Source organism: Larus michahellis, chromosome 1 (assembly GCF_964199755.1).
Source record: "Larus michahellis chromosome 1, bLarMic1.1, whole genome shotgun sequence".
In the NCBI taxonomy this organism is placed as follows: Eukaryota; Metazoa; Chordata; class Aves; order Charadriiformes; family Laridae; genus Larus; species Larus michahellis.
In genome coordinates, this window is record NC_133896.1 from 152,031,209 (window position 1) to 152,049,237 (window position 18,029).

General features: G+C 44.6%; 1 protein-coding gene across 4 annotated transcripts in view; it reads left to right on the forward strand.

Annotated features, from left to right (window-relative positions):
• NPAS2 (neuronal PAS domain protein 2) overlaps positions 1-18,029 on the forward strand; it is a 108,458-nt gene that overhangs the window by 33,554 nt on the left and 56,875 nt on the right. The gene's annotated exons all lie outside the window — the stretch shown is intronic.

Below are 18,029 nucleotides of genomic sequence, written 5' to 3' on the forward strand. Positions count from 1 at the left end.
GAGAAACAAGGGAAAGCTACGGCATGCCTACAGAATCTTGAGACACGGCGGAATCCAGACACAATATTAAAATAAATTCTTAAACTCTGCAGAGAGTTTCTTTCTTCAGCCTAACTATGCAACAAATATGACACAGTATGACAAAAAAGAAATCTTCAGCCAAATTCTGACTCGGTCACACCTACGGCATACAGCATTGCTGGAGCTGGGCAGACTCCTCGTCCAAACCATGACTCCACATTAGCCGGAAACCTCTTTAAAAAAGGGAAGCAGCTGCTGTGCTCACTCGTTCCAGTTCCACTTTAGCGGCTCAGTGTATAGTGCTAGGCTGCATTTCCAGGTCAGTTTTACAGAGCTTTAACTCCACTAATTTCAAAGGACTTACTGTCATTCCTCACTGATGTGTGTGAGAACAGAGACTGGCCTCATTTCTCCGTCCCAGCTGAAGCGCTGGATGGAGGATCACAGAATCACGGCATGGTAGGGGTTGGAAGGGCCTTTGGAGATCATCTAGTCCAACCCCCTGGCCAAAGCAGGTTCTCCTAGAGCAGGTTGGACAAGAACGCATCCAGGCAGGGTTTGAATATCCCCAGAGAAGGAGACTCCACCACCTCTCTGGGCAGCCTGTGCCAGTGCTCTGCCACCCTCAAAGTAAAGTTTTCCCTTATGTTCGATGGAATTTCCTGTGTTGCACTTTGTGCCCGTTGCCCCTTGTCCTGTCGCTGGTCACCACTGAAAAGAATCTGGCCCCATCCTCTTGACACCCGCCCTTTAGATATTTATAAGCACTGACGCTGCCTAAGCAGGTTGTCGGTAGGCGAATGGTATTTCCCCAGTACCGCACCTGGATGGGGCGATGCCGCGGGAGAAGGCAGTTCTCACCAGGGACGTGAGCGGTAGGGATGGCAGGTTGAATAGCTTCGTGCTCTCCGGAGAGGTCCAAAATCCAGACTGAGCCCAAGATAATTGGTTTGATAGTTTAAGAATAAGGAAACAGCAGATGTCTTTGAATGCATGATGAGAGCAACAGGTCACAGACTTGGCTCGTGGTGATAAGGTTTTGAGAGAGGAGGGGAAGAAGCCTCTCTTCTGAAACTTGGCACAAAGCTTCAGTCTTTTTTTGAACATCTCTTTGGGATGACAACCTATGATCCTTTTTTTTTTCTTCTTTTTCCTTCCTATCGTTTCCACATGAGAGTGACTGCTTCGGTCTGCAGTTTAGTTTCTCAGGAGTAGACTAGAGAAGGAAAAGTGTCTGCATCTGTGAAAAGGATAATACAGGGGAAAGGGTCAGAGAGCTTCTGTTTCCCAGTGAGCCTTCTTAATGTACCTCACCATTGCCTCAAAGACAGATTGCAATCCATGGCATAATCGGTGTAATTCCTAGCAGCACCTGGATTTTCTTTCAAGGTTTCTCATCCAAGCTTTGCCCAGCCTGTTATTGCTTATCTGTATGATTGAAAATCATCCTAGCAGCCAGAGAATTGGAATGCAACACAAAATAGCTGAAAGCTAGCAATGAATTTAGGAGCTGTGCTAGCTATTCAGAGATTTATTATCTTTTTTTTTTTTTTTTCTGGGTAATGGGCAAGTGAGAACCTTTCGATATTTCAAAAAGAAAGCAGCAGCAAATACCCCTGAGGACAGGCTGCATAAACTCTGATTCTGTATCTGAAGTCCAGTACCAGTGTTTTTTCTCATGAAAAAGTAATCCATTCAGCTAAAAGAGAGTGAAGTTGACTTTGAAAATTAAAATCAATGCTTTAATTCAATACACATACAATTACCAGCTGTTGAATGGCATGTAATGCACTTTTACTGAAAAAAAAAAAAACAGCAGCACAAAAGACTAGAAAGGAGGCTTTGACAAATGTTAGGATACTCATAATGAAATTTTTTTTTGGTGTTTTTGAAAGCAAGACTGCAAAGTTAAGCACTGCAGATGATAGGGCATTATGCAGAGGGCGTAAAAGGACCAATGGTGTTTTTCAGAACACATATCACTGCTCCCTGTAATGCTCTGTTGCCACAAATATATGGTGATTAGCTATTTATCAGCGTGAAAGCACATCATAAAACATTCCACATATCATTGGGTTTCTAATAATCTGTGTCACTGTGAAGATTAATACATTAAGTCAGTCCACATAACTTCATGAAATACTTTCCTTTGCCAAGATTTGCATTGGGTTTGGCAAACGGAGGATGAAACAGTGGTCAAATGGGAACATCTACTTTTGTTGACTGGTCTGTGAAGTAACACACTTGTTTTTTCACTCTGGGGTAATGCTGTTTAGAGGTGGTAATAAGAATGCCCCCAGTAGCATCAGTATCCAAGATATCTCACCCGCCTGCTCTAATACTACAGTCCTCCTTAGACTGTGCTTTGGGATGCGACTTAGCCAAATTGGATCCCTGCAGATCTGTTTGCCATGTGAAGGCACATTAAAGACCAGCGCTGCACGTCAAGGTCAATATTTTCTATTTTGCATGTCGAGAGGTCAGCCCTTAAATCCATATTTACTCATCTGACTAACAACCCTCCCAAGCACCCACAGGTCCTTCAATTCCAGTGATTTATCATTACCTGTGTTTCCACCGATACTTCCCCAGAGCTCCACGGTGTCTAGGGATACACTGGAAATCATATTTTATCTAAAAGATAACCAGCGTAATTACTGTTTCTGAAAAAAAGAAAAAAAGAAAAAAAACCAAAGAAACAAACCAACCTCAACATTGCAAAAGGGTAATTGTTTCAAATCACAGAAGACCTCTGAAAATCCATCCACCTATTCAGGCGGCTAAACGTACTGCCATCACTAGCTTAAAAGCCCCATGTTTGAAAATGTTGCCCTGAGCCCACTCAGAAATACACAATTTGAGATGAGATTAATGATGAATCGAAGGGAAATATAACCTTCTCGGGTTAGAGTGTGACTGATGACACCCATCCCCAGTTCAGGGGGGAAGGTGGGAGTTCATTTAGATTGATTTATTAATGTTTTTCCCAGAGTCAGTAAAATACTTGGTAATTAATGGCACAGAAATATGAGTTCAGCTGAAATCCCCCTTAAATTAAAAGTATTTAATTTAATAGTAATTTAGAGGATTTTGCAAAGTGCCAGAGCAAGATAACTGCATTTGCGGAGGAAGCAAGATTGAGAGAACTGTCTCCTGGACTGATGCAAGTAATGTATCTTTATAGCCACATGGGTCAGAATTCAGTAGCAATATTACTATCCTTCACATCAATATTTCCATGAAGAGAGAGAGAGAGAGAAAATATATCAGGAAAAACATTCTCTCACATTTCACTCCTCGCTCTTTAGCCAACTAAAAATTTACTGCGTGCTTCACAGTATAGTTTAAGACTCCTCATTATTTCTCAGGATAATGTCTGTTTTAAAATAGCCTAGAACTAGACAGTGGACCAACAGAAGCACGGCTGCAACTGCGTTGTGGTTCATTCCACTAAAATTTTTCCAAGTGCGAAAGAGATAAGGGCAAATCTGAGGAATGCCAGCCTTTAATTGCTTTCTGTTCCAGTTTCTCTTGACCAATGCCAGCTTAAACCCTTTTGGCCACCCAAGCAGTAGCAGCCAAACTCTGATTCCTTGTGGCCAACACGTACATCAGGCTTTGGCTGGTGTAGCAGCGCTCACGTGCTCCCACATATCCAGCTCCAACACAAAAAATACGTTATTTAAGGCGATGCAGAGCCTCTGAGCTGGGCACTGGATCCGGTACAATGAAGGGGAGCAGGGATGGTGTGTGCTTGTGTGGGAGGAAGGCAGAGTGGTGCCGTGGCCCCAGGGGCGGTTTCTCTTGAGGGTAGAGGATGCTGGTCTAGGGTGCCACGGGCAGAGGGGGAAGCAGGGCAGGGAGAGGTTGCCGCTGCCTGAGGGACAGAAAGCCCATAGCTGGGTTCCCAAAATGCACATCTTAGCCCTTTCGGCTTCCAGGGGTTGGACCAAGGTACCTGTTTTTCTAGAAAACAGGCCAGTTAGTTAGACATTAATGGAGCAACATGAAAAAGGGTGGGTGGTATAGGCAGACCCCAGTGTGTGCTGCAGAAGTGCTTATTAAAATTTCTGTGCGATTTTCCTAGGAATTTAGGGAATATGGAACATTTCACTTAACAAAGGTAGATTTTATTTTTTCCTGCCCCGTGTCCTTGAGTGAGGTGGTTAGAAACAGCAAGGTGAGAATTTTCAAAGGAGAGAGCTGAAGGGCCAAGACTGAGATTTGGATGAGGATCGCCCTCTTTTTCTCATGCCCATTTGAAAAAGCCTCCCTCTGCTTTGGGGGATTTGAGAGACTCCCAGATGCAGATTTTAGGAGGACTGGAACATGTTCAATCATGGCCAGACACGATAAAGTGTACCTACTTCTCTGCACTTTAGGTAGTTTACATTGGCACAGGCTGAAAGGTTTCGAGTTCTGAAGTTTACACATTCACAAAGTCTCGGTGCTCAGATTTAACATCATGTACTTTTTTCACTTGAAGTAGGAAACAATAGGAACCAGCAGAAAAGTTTTCTCAGGAGCTTGCCTTTTGAAGTATCTAAGGGAAGGAGGATGAGGGGGAAAAAAAACACCCACAGGGAACCAAATATTTTTCTGTTTAAAAGCAAAAATCCCCAGACCCAAATGCCCCCGAAATAGTGTGGCAGTAGGATGAAGTATAAGTCATTTAAAGTGAAGTGCTGTGATATCAAATTTTATGCTACCTTTGGCACAGTTTCTGTAAATTAATGTCTTTTCTGCAGACACTAAAGTTGCTACAGTTTCTATAGCCACCCTTGAGACAGCTTTAAACCCATCAGACAAGGAGCAGCAATAGCCTCTCTGCGACCAAACATCCCAAGCCATCTTGTGCCAACTGCTTTTTTTTCCTGGGGTCCCCAAAACTGCCTTCAGGATCCTTTTTTTTTTTTTTTTTGCGTGTGTGTGGATTTGAGAAGCAGGACACGGGACTTTCCCTTTTCTCCCCATCTCAACCCATAACCCCGCACTTTACCTCTCTCGGCTGCTTCGCACGAGGCTGTGAGCCAGAGGACCTGACCCGACCCCAACCTCAGCTCCCTGCCAACTGCTTCTCTTTCTTTCCTCCTCTTTCTCTTTTTCCCTTTTTTTCCCCCTAGATCTAGCTGCCCTAAACAACCCTTTTTAAGTGACACTGGGTAAATATGTAAACGAGCAGACCCACACTGAGCCGCATTGATGCTTCACTACTTGTTTAAAGCCAGGTCAGATATGCCTACAAGCGCTGCGGTCACAGTACTGGCTGTGGAATAGATGGGACGTAAAGTACCTTACTTTCTGCAGGACAGTTAATCCTGATTTTTTTAGATTACCTGCAAAATTTGTGGTGCATTGAGGGTTCAAGTCCTATTTTTCCATGTGCCGTGCTCCAGTAATGGCCATGGCACTCTGTTTGAAATAAAATGTGATTCAGCATGAGTAGAGATCTAAAATCATGTCGGGTTTTTTTCCCCTCCTAGTTTTTATCCTGGTAATTGTGAAAGATAGGTAACAGTGTGCCACAACTCAGGCCTTTTGGGACATAGACACATACTTTGTGTGTCTGTATGAATATTTGACGCAGATGGCAAATAAAATAGCAAGTCAGCTTGACATTCTGACAGCAAATTTTCTTGCAAGTGGAAAGGGAAAATGCACATTCAGAATGGAAAGCAGCACCCATCATAGGCAAAGATGCTTTCCTACCAATATCATTTGGCACAGAAGAGATATATTATTTTGCAATTCTAACTCGCGCAGTACATAAGCGCGAAGTGAATCAGCACATCAGTATTTCGCTGTGGTTTTCAGAGTGTCTCTATTCTTTCTTTTCAAAGTTAATATCTGGCAGAGGCATAATTTGGTATTTCTCTATGGGGCTTTTAATGACTTCTCTGTTTCTGAAACGCCACTGTTGAGTGAATATGCTAGAATTTAAGTGCACTTTACACTCTGTGGACTATATCCTGCATTTAGCCTGTGTTCAAGAGGACATTAGCCTGAGACTTTTTGAAATCTCCGTTTCATTTTGGTCAATAGGGAGAGTTTAATGTACGATGTGAAGTAGGAAGATGCTGGTGTATGAATAAAAAATATAAACAAAAGCAGTTACAGTGCTCTCTCATTCCCCCATTTCATCAGTTTAAAGCTGTTTTTATGCTAATCAGCCCTGGGTCACTGCTATGCACTATGGATAAAAAAGTCAAGTCGTTCAAGTTATTTCCTTGTGAAGGATCTCCAGGAGGATATCTGAATTCTGGAGCCAGATCGGTTTTAATTGAACCTAAATAATCAGATTCAGGACCGACTCTATATTGAAGTTAATTATTGCAGGCTCTGCACTTAAATTGAGTGCACAGCCTAAGCTGTAAAATTTGTTATCTTAAACGGTCTTCAGGATTCCCCTTTTTCCAAGTCGCACCCATCTTAAGGGATGCCTGGGACGGGGGCTATTCCCGGAGCACCAAGGGAGAGGAAGGCTGGCTGCCTTGCCAGCTCCCCACGCAGCACTGCCACGCCACGTCACGCAAGGCAGCGTTGCTGCACCACAAAAATAGCACATCTATCAATTACGGTTGAGGAGGCAAAACCTCCCTATAAAATGCAGGCAAAATCCCCTGCGAGTGTTGAAGCCAATAGCAGAAAAAGGGACAAAAGGTGCAGTAAGCACAGATGAATTAGAGAAATTCCCATGGGGGAAGGCGATATCACCCTTTAAAGCTGGACTTCCACTGGAGAATGATTATGCAGAGATTTTTCCTGCTTCTGTATAGGCTTTGGGTTTATTTTCTCTACTTCTTGTCCTATTTTTTTTGTCATGCTGACCCGTAAGAGTTATCATTACCTGAAATAAATAAAAAAAGAACAGGAAATGCAATATGCTTGGTACAGTAAAGGTTTGAATTTTTCATCTCTTAACATTTTGTTTTTCAAATCACTGTATTCCCAGTAGCACAGTAAAAATCATTTGCTTTAATGCAATTGCTAATAACGATGATATCAACACGAACCTCTGTTTGCTCATATGTTGAGCTCATTGAATAAAGAAGCTTATCATTTATCTGTGTAGAAGCTTTTAATTAGTTTTCTGAATTTACTCCAGAGATTAATGGGCAGATAATATTCAATATATGCTTTATTGTTTTCATTTCTTTATTGAGATATCTGAATTTGTATGCTCTTCCGTCTTTGATCTTTTACTGTCTCTCTGTGTTAGTAACTGTAAAATATTTGGCTGCAAACAGACTCATAAAAAATTCCACTAGTCCATTGGATCTTGGTGGTGGTGGGTGGTTTATGAGGTAGGACACAGCAGCAAATTCTACTCTATCAGGGATTATAAACTGTACTCAGAAAAGACTGTTTGTACTGGTGTCACTGTCTGGCACTTCTCAAGATTTCCAGTAGCTGGTTGGGGAGGTGCCTTTTCCTGCTCACGCACTGAACTTAGGCATTTCTTTTTTATGGAGATTTCCTTTGACCTTTCCCCTCAGCTGCCACCTTCTTCCCTGACCCCGACCATCGATTAGTGTTGGCCTCCATGGCATGGCTCCTATGACCCCTCGATCTCCTGCTCACCATCGGGCCACTCTGGTAGAGCAACGCAGTCCTTTAGCAACTACCTGATCTCCTCAACCTGTCAAGTCTGTCCTTTGTGCAGTGGATCGCATCCTCTGCCTATTTGTGCATGGTCTTGTTGAAGACCAGAGTGGGTGAAGCTCAGCCCTTGGGCTGTTCAGGAAGAGGTCTTTAAATCTGCACTTCCAAGGGAGCAATGGTGTCAAAGGCTTCCCTGATGGCAGCCAATATCTATAGGCAGCTGCCATCCTGGTGTAGGGACTGTGCCTTCTTGTTGCCAGGAAGGGAAACTGAGCACAAGTTGCTGGATTCATCTTTGCTCTTCTTCATTTCTTGTGTCTTGGGAGAAGGTGCACCCTCAAAGTGCAGATAAAAGGGAATGGAAATCCTAAGTAAACTGCATCATTTTTATTAAAAATAGTGCCCTGTGTAAATACAAAGTTCAGCATTATGGCTTTGTTGGCCCAGTAGGAGAAGGATTAAAAATGCTCATTAATGGGATTTAAAAGCAGGAGTTCAGTTATATTAGCTACAAAAATATAATTATCATAATTAAGATTGCAAAGCACTAATGAAGCTCTTTAATAATTATCCTTTTTCCTTAGAGATTCATTTCGTAAAACCTGATTTGAATTTTACATCACACTGGAGAAACTTGATTGTTGTAAAAATGGGAACCACTGGTAGCATGAAGAGGCCGAGAACAGCGGAACTTCACACATAAGTGGGGAAGTGCCGGCACCACAGCCAGAGCGTGGCTCAGCCTCGGATAGGAAGGACTCAAGGACATAGACGCTTGAGACAGCGCAAAATACAGGTGCAACCTTGGTCTGATGCTGTGCCTGAACTCTCGGCAGGTTTATGGACTCAGACACAAAATCGAGGGACCACAAACTGAGAGCATCCAGCTGTAAGGTGCCATGCTACCAGGCAAATCGTGTGTCTCTGGCCTCCCTGTGTCTTTAGGCTTAGTGGTGCCCAGCCAAATCCTGAGCTGACTGCACCCTGCTGCCTTGGTCTTGTCAGAAATCACCTTAAAACCTCGTAGGTTACACGGTTCGCGTACAAGGGAGACAGCAAGCCGCACAGAGCAATAGTCTGTATGGTCACAGGCTTGCAGGGCCCCTCCTGAGAGAAGAGACAGACAGCAAGTTCTCAAAATTAAATGACAACAAATTGTCCATTTAAAAATATCTCCCCAAAACAGCTTTTCATGATTCATCTCCCCAGATGATTAAATATTTAGTTCTGCTGACAGGAATGTGATAGTTACTATAGAGCAGAAAATTTAGTGCAGTGCGTGAGTTACAAGCAGATATGTTATCAAGCTGTTAACACAAAAGTGATGGGATTATTGGTGTTGATATCTGTATTTATTTCTTCCTATTGTATAGGGATTTTTTTTTCCCTGTACAGCAGCAGATTGAGGCCACAGCTTTGGCTCTTGCACAGCGCAGGGAAGTTGTTGCTTCTTGCAGGCTCTCTGCACAGGCGGTCGTGTCTCCCCCCACGGCTCCCGCCTCTGGCCACCATCAATGGCAGAGCCACTGAGTCCCCATGGGTGTCACCATGCTGGGACACCCGTGGGGATGGGGAAAGCCAAGGAGAGCACTCGCTGCCTGGCTCAAGTCCCGATTCGCTCCTTGGAGCTGGTCCCACCGGTTCTAGCTGGTTGAAGAAGCAAGCAAGGTCCCACCAGGACGGGGAGAAGGCAAGAATATTGAGAGAGGACAATCGTTCACCCCAGGTCCTGCTCAATGGAGAGGGAGCTGCCACATCAGGTTAGGTGCCTAAAACTGTGATGAAATTGGGCCTCATGTTTAGTTCCTGCTTTCCTGCTGAAATCTCCACAGAAATGTATGGCCTTTAACTTCAACGTCTTACATATGGAGGGGACACCATCACAGCTGGTGTAAATCGTGACAATTAATTTGAGAGTACTGTCAGAAATTCAGAATTCCCTTCTGGATTAAATTTCTCTGCTGTTATCGAAATTACTCCCAGGCCCAGAGCTTTTAAAAGAAGAGTAATTAGGTACTTTGAGAGCCATCCATAAATGGTTATCAAGCAAACAAACAGAAGAGTGAAGGGAATGAGACCAACCTATGTCAGCTCCTGGGCATCTTGCTTTATAGTCTAGTGCCACTGCAGCCTGTTTAATTGGATGGAAAGGATTAAAAGGATCTTGTCAAGGCTATTGCTGCCAGAAAAAAAGAGCGCGACTTTGACAGCAGTCCCATCGAAAAAGGCTGATTTTCTGCTTGTGTTGGTGTTTCCCAGGTAGTTCGTGCCAAACCAAACAACAATCCTTGAATTTTTGACAAATAAATCTTTATAGTGTTATACTCACATGCCCTGCCAGTTTGCCTGTACTGGCTGAGCATTTGACCACGAGAAGATCATAGGTCAGACGTTATATTATTCTACTTATTTAAATATTTGCAGAAGTAAATAAACTTTAGCAGATTTTTACAACGGAGAATACTTTATAACTGAGACCATTTTCAAGGGAAGATTTTAAAGCTAATAATTACAAATTAATCTGTGCAGCTCTACCTCCACATTTAGGCCTGGATTTTGCAAAGATACACATTCATGAGGGACTTCTTATAGCAGTGTTAAGCACATGTTAAAGTCTTTGTACATTCGGGACTTCTGATACTATGGGATTAAAGTTTTATAAATACCCAAAACAGATTAAGAGCATGAGAAGTAGAGAGAGAAGAATAACAGTCAAGGGCCATTCTCATGAGATGCATTTTTCTTCTTTTTTTTGATAATTATATCATAAAGTGAATATTTTTTTGAATCATCATCTAAAAGTGACACGACAGACACATGACATACAGACATACAATGTTAAGATGTGTGTCTCTCATCCTTTTCTCCTAGATGGCAGGTTTATAAAGCAGGAGGGATGTCAGTATATGGGAGACAGTGCACGAGCTATTTGTAGCACAGAAAAGTAAAAGCATAATAAAATAGATTTCAGGAACATATATAATACAGGAACTAATTCAGGGTGACTGATAAACTTAGGATGTTCCTGGTGGTAGCCAGCTCAGTAGATCCAAAATTACAGGACAATTCAGGTTGGAAGACACCTCAGGAGTTCTCCAGTCCAACCTTCTGCTCAAAGCAGGGCCAGCTTTGAGGTCAGAGCAGGTTGCTCAGGGCTTTGTCCAGTCAGGTCTTGAAAACCTCTGAGAGCAGGGATGGTATAGCCACTGCCTGGCTGTCCTCGTGCAGAAAAGGTTCTCCTCTCTTCTTTCTACTTATGCCCGTTATTTCTCACTCTCTTGTCCTGCACCACCATGAGGAGCCCAGCTCTGGCTCCTCATTTATTCCTTATAGGCACTTGGGGAGTTTAAGGTGCCCTAAAGCTGTCTCTTGTCGAGACCAAATCAGCCCAACTCACCCATCAGTTCCTCATGGGGCAAGTGTTCCAGCTCCCATTGCCTTGGGGGGCCTCTGCTGAGCTCCTTCCATTTAATGTATATCTTTTCTGTGCTGGGGGCCCAAAACCAGACACACTACCCTAGATATGGTCTAACAAGTGCTGGGTCAAGTGGGATAATTGCTTCCCTTGATCAGGCTGTGCAGTCCATGCAGCCCAGTGTGTTGTTGACAACCAAGGCCACCACCAGCTTATGCACAGCACGCTGCCTGCTGCCTGCCGTGACTCCCAGGGCCTTTCCTGCAGAGCTGCTCCCTGGTCAGTCCATCCCCAGCCTGTATCAGAGCCCCAGGCTCTTCATTCCCAGGCACAAGACTTGGCAGTTGTCCCCACTGAATTTCGTAAGGTTCCTGTCAGCCCTTTCCTCCAGCCTCTCTGGGTCCCCACCATGATGACAGCCCTGCCTTTAAGCATGAAGCTGACACAGAAGACATCCACTGCTCTCTCTCCATCCACAGATACTGTCGTTTCATCATAGCAGGCAATCAGGTCACTCTTAGTAAATCCATGATGACTGTTTCTGATCACATTCTCCTTCATGTGCCCAGAGATGTGCTCCAACAGGACTCACTCCATGATTTCCCAGGAACTGAAGTGAGGCTGACTGGCCTGTTGCTCCCTCAGTCACCCTTTTGTCCATTTTTGAAGGCAACATTTGCCTTTCTCCAGCCATCAGAGACCTCCCCCATCTCCATGACCTTTCAAAGATGAGAGAGATCAGCCTAGCAAGGACACCACCAACTCTTTCAGCACCCATGGAGGCAAGTGGTCGAGCCCCTTGGACTTGTATGGGTCAACTTCCCTCCTTCAAGTTCCCTTACCTGCTGCTGGTCCTTCTGCTCCTCCCTGACCCCGCCTCCAACACAGAGACCTGGGAGACCTTGCTGGTGAAGGCTGCAGCAAAGGCGGCATCAGTACCTCAGCCTTACCTGTGTTTGCTGTCGCTAATTTACCTCCCCACCAACCCCCAATACTGCAGCAGTCCCACACTTTCCTCGTTCAACCTTTTATTACTGATGTGGCAGCAGAAGCTCTTCTTGTTGCCCTTGACGTGCTCTGCAAGTGTCAACTCTAGGAGAGCGTTGGCTTTCCTGCCACCATCCCTACACACCCAATACAGTCAATAGAGAAAGACAATACCTCCACCGGATGGCTTACTGTCCCTGGCCACTTTGCTTATGCATAACTTTTGGCAAATATTTGGCTGTGTACAAACTAGTAATAACTAAGCCTTTAGCTGCCCCATGCCTCAGTTTCCTTGTTGAAATGCACTGGCCATGCTTTGCAAAACCATCACTTTCCTGCTGGCATACGTTGTTATTTGAGAAGGGACTGTGACTTTTCCATGGGAGGATGGCAGTCTGCAGTTACCACAGGGCATGTAATGCTCCGATTACTGTTTTTGCGAGCAAAGGAAAAAATCCAGTAGCATGATAAGCGTCCAGCTGTAGAGTTACATCCATTTTTGCCATGCTACCAATGGCAGGTGTCGTCCTGCAGGGACACGGGCGTCTGAGCCCCCTTGGGCGCCCCATGGCGAGCCCAGGTGCTTCATCTCCGTGGCTCATTCAGAAGGCGAGAGGGCTGCCCGCAGACCATTGCAGTCACATCCTCCTCCGTTCATCGCACGCAGCGATGTTACCAAACTGACCTACTTTCCCCGTCCGCCCACGGAAGGCTAATCCTGTTTAGCATTGCTGGAAGGGGACGGGCACGCGGAGAAGTGCTCCGAGTTATACAGATGGCAGTCTTTGCTGATTAATGTTAGTTTAATTTGTTTGCCTTTCTGTTTCCAGCCGTGCGAGGGGGGAGCGGCAGTTGAACCCGGGGATTCATTTCGCCTGTTCACTGAAGTCTGAATGGCTTTAGTCATTCAGTAATAATAATAAGAAGGAAGATAACGAGCATGTATGTACTGATCTTCACCACAGATCCCAAGCGCCGCACAAACTTCGCGCGTTGCTCACACGCTAGAGATAAAGAACGCCTCTCACTTAGCCTGGCCGCGCTCCAGCATGGCGCTGCTGACGTCAGCCGTCTCGCTCCTGACTTAAACTGCTGTGAATCACACCACATCCATAGGGGGTTCACAGGCCACTCACCCTAAAATTCAGCTGGCACCGGGGTAGAGGGGGGGGAAGCTGTCAAACAGCACACAGCAATAGGAGCAACGTTTCTGAGCTACAGAAAAGAATACCTCTTCCCACTAAATGGGAATAATGTAAAGAATAAACCCAGAGTATGTCCCAAGCCTTTACTTCTCTTCTTCATAATCTCATGATACTCAGCTGCATTACCTGTGAGCATCTCCCTGCCATCCCCAGGTCAGAAGAGTGGAGCATTAATTTACGTCAAATTCCATCATTTTCATTGTCTGCATTCAGATTATTTTTTAATGTCTGTTTCGCTTTAAGCCCACTACCATCTAAAGATTCATTGTACACATATGTATGAAACATAAAAAAGCCTATGAGGTTCGTGAAGTCCAATATTTTCTCAAAATGTTTTCTTCTTTTCTTTTTTTGGAAACCTCTGAACAACCTCTCTTCTGTATTGTAAACAAAATGTAATAATCTGCTGAATGCAGGAAGACTAAGCTGCACACTGTCAGGCAAAAATAGTCATAACTCGAAAGCTGGACACTTACCATGCCCTACTGTTTTTTTTCCTTTACTCGTAAAAACTGTAATTCCCATAACAACTGCAGCATTACGTGACCTGTGGTAACTGCAGGCTGCCGTTCTCCCACTGAAAAGTCACAGTCCCTTCTCAAATAACAACGTATGACATCAGGAAAGTGATTTTTTACTACCTTTTCTTAAGTTTTCTTAAGGCTACTCTGTTCACATTTTGATAAATCAATTTTGATGGCTAGGGGCGGGATTGTGCTGTATTTAGTTACGGACTCCAGCATGTTCTCCTACCAGTTCATAGGTTTACATCTGAAAAATAAGGATCGAGAGGTGCAGTTCAGTTCGATGTGTCTCTGAATCTGTTAGTTTCTTCTGATATGTGTTTATACAAATCCTCCTGTTGTGTGTTCATGTCATAGCCCTCATGGTGGGATATCCAAGTGCTTCATCCACATCAGAGAAATATAGAACAAAGCGTTTAAAATGGTCAGATGGTCACTTCTTGCCTGTCACCTTGTGACCTTTCCTGCCACTTCCCATTTGCTAATCTTTCTCTTTGCCCCCCAGCAAGGCTTGGAAGGAAAATACTTTACTTGTTAGTGTGGTTTACTTCATTTCAGAGCTCTGCCTTAGCTGAGAAGAAGGACGTAGAGCTGCTAGCACCAAGCCATCGTGTGGCTCCCCAGTGCAGGCAAGCACCCATCTAACCCACACTGTGGAGCACCCATGGGACAATGCCATTGTCTGACCACAGTGCCCATTAAACCTTCTCTGTCATCCCCGGGCAGGGGACACGGCAGTGGTGCCAGTGCAGCAACCCAGCCACACTGTCCCCTATGCTACTTTCTGGCCACCGTGCCCTTGGCTCATGCCTGGAGCCTGTAGTCCCCTTCGGTGCCCTCTTCCTATGTCTTGGATCCTACTCACTATGCACGGGATGCCATGCATCAGTGGATCTGGCTTTTAAGTCCTGAACCACCGAACATATCCACACACCTTCCTTATAATGCTGAGCTCTTGGCCAACAGCCTCGTTCCTCCCCTTCAAAGAGGGAACCAGAGAGTAACTCCCTGTTGAGGCAGTGCTCAGCGTCTTGCACAAGTAACGCTCAGCAGAGATGGGCACTGGAGGCTGTGCGATGTGTCTGGAAGGCACGGGGGCATGTCTGCCCTCTGCCCTGTCACTCTTTTTCTTCCCTCCTCGCAAAGGTAACGGTTGTTGGGAAGGGTCTGCCCAGAGGCCAGAAGGTAGTTCAAGATGTTTCTTCTCGGTGTCCCAGTTTTCCATACAAACCTTGCCCATCCCCTCTCTGTGAGAGGACTGTTCTCCAAGTGCACTATCATCATCTTTAACTTAGGATGGTGGTGTTGTACCAGCATCCTAAGTGGTCCGAGGCTGAGGTCCAAGGGAGGGCTCAAGTATACCTGTAGCAGGTGGGAAGTAACACCAGAGTATGGTGGGCAGCACCCCCCCTCCCCAGGGCTGAGAATGCCCTATACAGGACAAGTGGCTGAATACCCCAAGCAGGCCTGTGGGATGGTGGAGGCAGACACCCCACCATGCCAGAGAGGGAAGGGGAAGAAAAGCCCAGTCTTTCTCCCCAAGATGCCCAACACAGGGCCAGAGGAGCGCAAGCACTGTGATTTCTCACCAGGCTTCCCCAGGCACATCCCAGGACCTCGAAAAGAAATTTACATCTCTGATTTAATTCGGCTGAGTTAAATGAATATGATTAAAAATTCTTGTTAAATGTCAGGCTGATTTGTAGGAGCTGAGATTAGCTGGCCACGTGGCAACTTAGTGGGAAATCAACAGCTGATTACTTACATTTGAGTGTCAGTCATTTTATAGCATATCCTTATGAGGACAGGAAGGAGAGAAACCAACCTCACCCACATAGAAGAGTAGTAGTTTAACTTGCTAAAAAAACATGTTTTTAGCGCAGGATAAGGTGATCGGTGCTAGATGAATTTTTTAGTGCAAGCTCTGTGTCCACTGGGAATAGACTGTATCAAAATAAACATGTGCAACCTTTCTTCTGGAGAGTCCCTGGAGCGAGCTGGCACTCTGCCTGAATTACTTCTTTCCCAAGCAACTATTCATTGCATGAATGAATGGCGGGGGGGGGGGGGGGGGGCGGGATGTTTGTGCTGTACTTCGCCGTCTGATAAGTAAGCCAGGGGTACACAGTTAACACTTTTAGCCAGTCTTATGTTTCCAAAATGCAACTCTTCCCACTTGTGGGTATGCGTCTTTTTGTGTGTCTGTCTGAGTACTGCCCTGATGGGAGTACGTGAGCTTTCTTCTCCTTATTCCGGGTGGCTCCCACCTTTTTGAGTGATGGCGTCTTCACTCCTTGTTGATAATGATGATATTAATGAAGCTCCAAAATTAACTGTCACTGTTAAATACTCCATTGGGCAGGAGTTACATCATGGGGTGGTGTTACCCATAGGTTTCCAAATTCTCTTTGTTATATGAAAGGGTTGTTCAAATTTTGAGAAATCCTTGTGCCACTATTTTACGTCACCTCTTTGCAGGGGAACCGTGGCACAGATGACGGGGATGAGAGAGCAGATTTCCAGTTTGCTATCTGGGACCCTCCCAGCTGAGGGACTGGGAGGGAAACGTAAAGCAAGCAGATTGCACTAAGAACATACCTAAGCTCCATGCTATGGGCTTCTCCTCCAGGTGTAATGCTGGCTCAGGAGAGGGATGGCAGTACCAGTTCACAGCAGTTGTATACTCTGCCATATCTATTTTATTGAGAACAGTTTTAATTTCATATGGTGCATATGTACTGGCAAACGCTGTTAGCAATGCTTATGATGCTCTGGAGATTTTGCCGTGTGAGCAAACAGAAGCAAAATGACAATTAGATATTGTCTAACACTCGCAACAGCACAGCAGGGCCAGAATTTCATGTCAGTCAGTGAGAAACCTTGTTTACTGGAAGCTGGCCATGAATTGCTTTACAGATCTAGCCAAATCCTTGGCAGAACAGACCAGTTAGACCTGTTGCTCTCTTGTAAGTGTAAAGGCTTCCTGGCAGTGTAATTCCTTGATGGTTGATAGGGTACAGCTGTAGAAAACCCCTTTCCACTAGGTACGTTGTGCCCCTCTAAAACAGCCAGGGCTGAGCAGCAGTGTTGCTGCCTGCCCCATCCAGCCCCATCCTTCCTCAGAGCCACCCAGAGCTCTGGTCCTCATATTCCTGATTCCTACTGGGAATCTGTTACAACCAAAGCAGGCTTTGGTGCAGCAGCAGAAGACCTTCAGGGATTTAGAGAAAGCAACTTCTTCTGGTGACGCTGCCCCATTTTGCTTATCATACCCTAGATTCAACAAGGATGCACGCAACAGGGCATTTTGAGCAAAAGTCTAGCAAAGAAAGACAGTAAAATCCCAAATGCTAACCCTTGCCATATTACTGATGCTTTCTTTGTTCTTGAATAATGTAGGTGAACATTTTGGTTGCAATAAGTAAGCAAATAAAACCCACTGAATTTTGTCACTACATTTTAGTCTGACTGATTTGAAAACACACTTGTTGGGCTAGCAGTCTGATTCTGGCAGTGGGCAAATAACCACCTGAAGTATTTTTAAAACACTGGTAAATAAAATTTAACTGGGTCTATAAATTTTCCTAGCCTAAAATATGGATTGTGATATGGCTAACTCGGCTGTTTTGCAAGGCCAAATAAATATCTGAAAAAAAAAATCTAAAACCTATATGGTATTATTTGTTATTTTGTTCTGCGTAATAGAATTTAGCGACTTAAATTTGCCAGTTATGACTAAAAAAGCTGCGGCCTTCATATTTTCTATTTATGCCCCTCCATCAATGAGTTGAATGCCATGAAGTAGTAGCTTTACTCTCCAGTTAATGATCTGTGGCTTTACTTCCTCATTACACTCATATTTGATAAGAAATTACAGGGTAGTTTCATGTTCTTGGCTAACTGTTGAATAATGAGCAGGTGGAATATTGCTGTAAGAGAACTAGTAGCAGAAGCAGGGAATTTATCCACTCTTCTTACTATCAACAAGTTTTCACTCCTGGTATTTCGTAAAATGTTCTTTAAACAGACAAATATATGGGTGACTCATATGTGGAAAATACCATGGGCTTAAATAATGCCTAGCAACTGACTTCTCTCCTCCCCCCCCCCTCCAGTTTTATCCATGTCCTGCATGTTGAGGACTCATTAGAAATGAGAAACACTGATTTTTGAAAACAAGTATTATCATTGCCTCTCATTACACCGCCGCTCTGCAAATGACGCTTTGACAATATGCAGGGTTTGTAGCGGCATTGCGCTGCCGGTTTGGGAAAT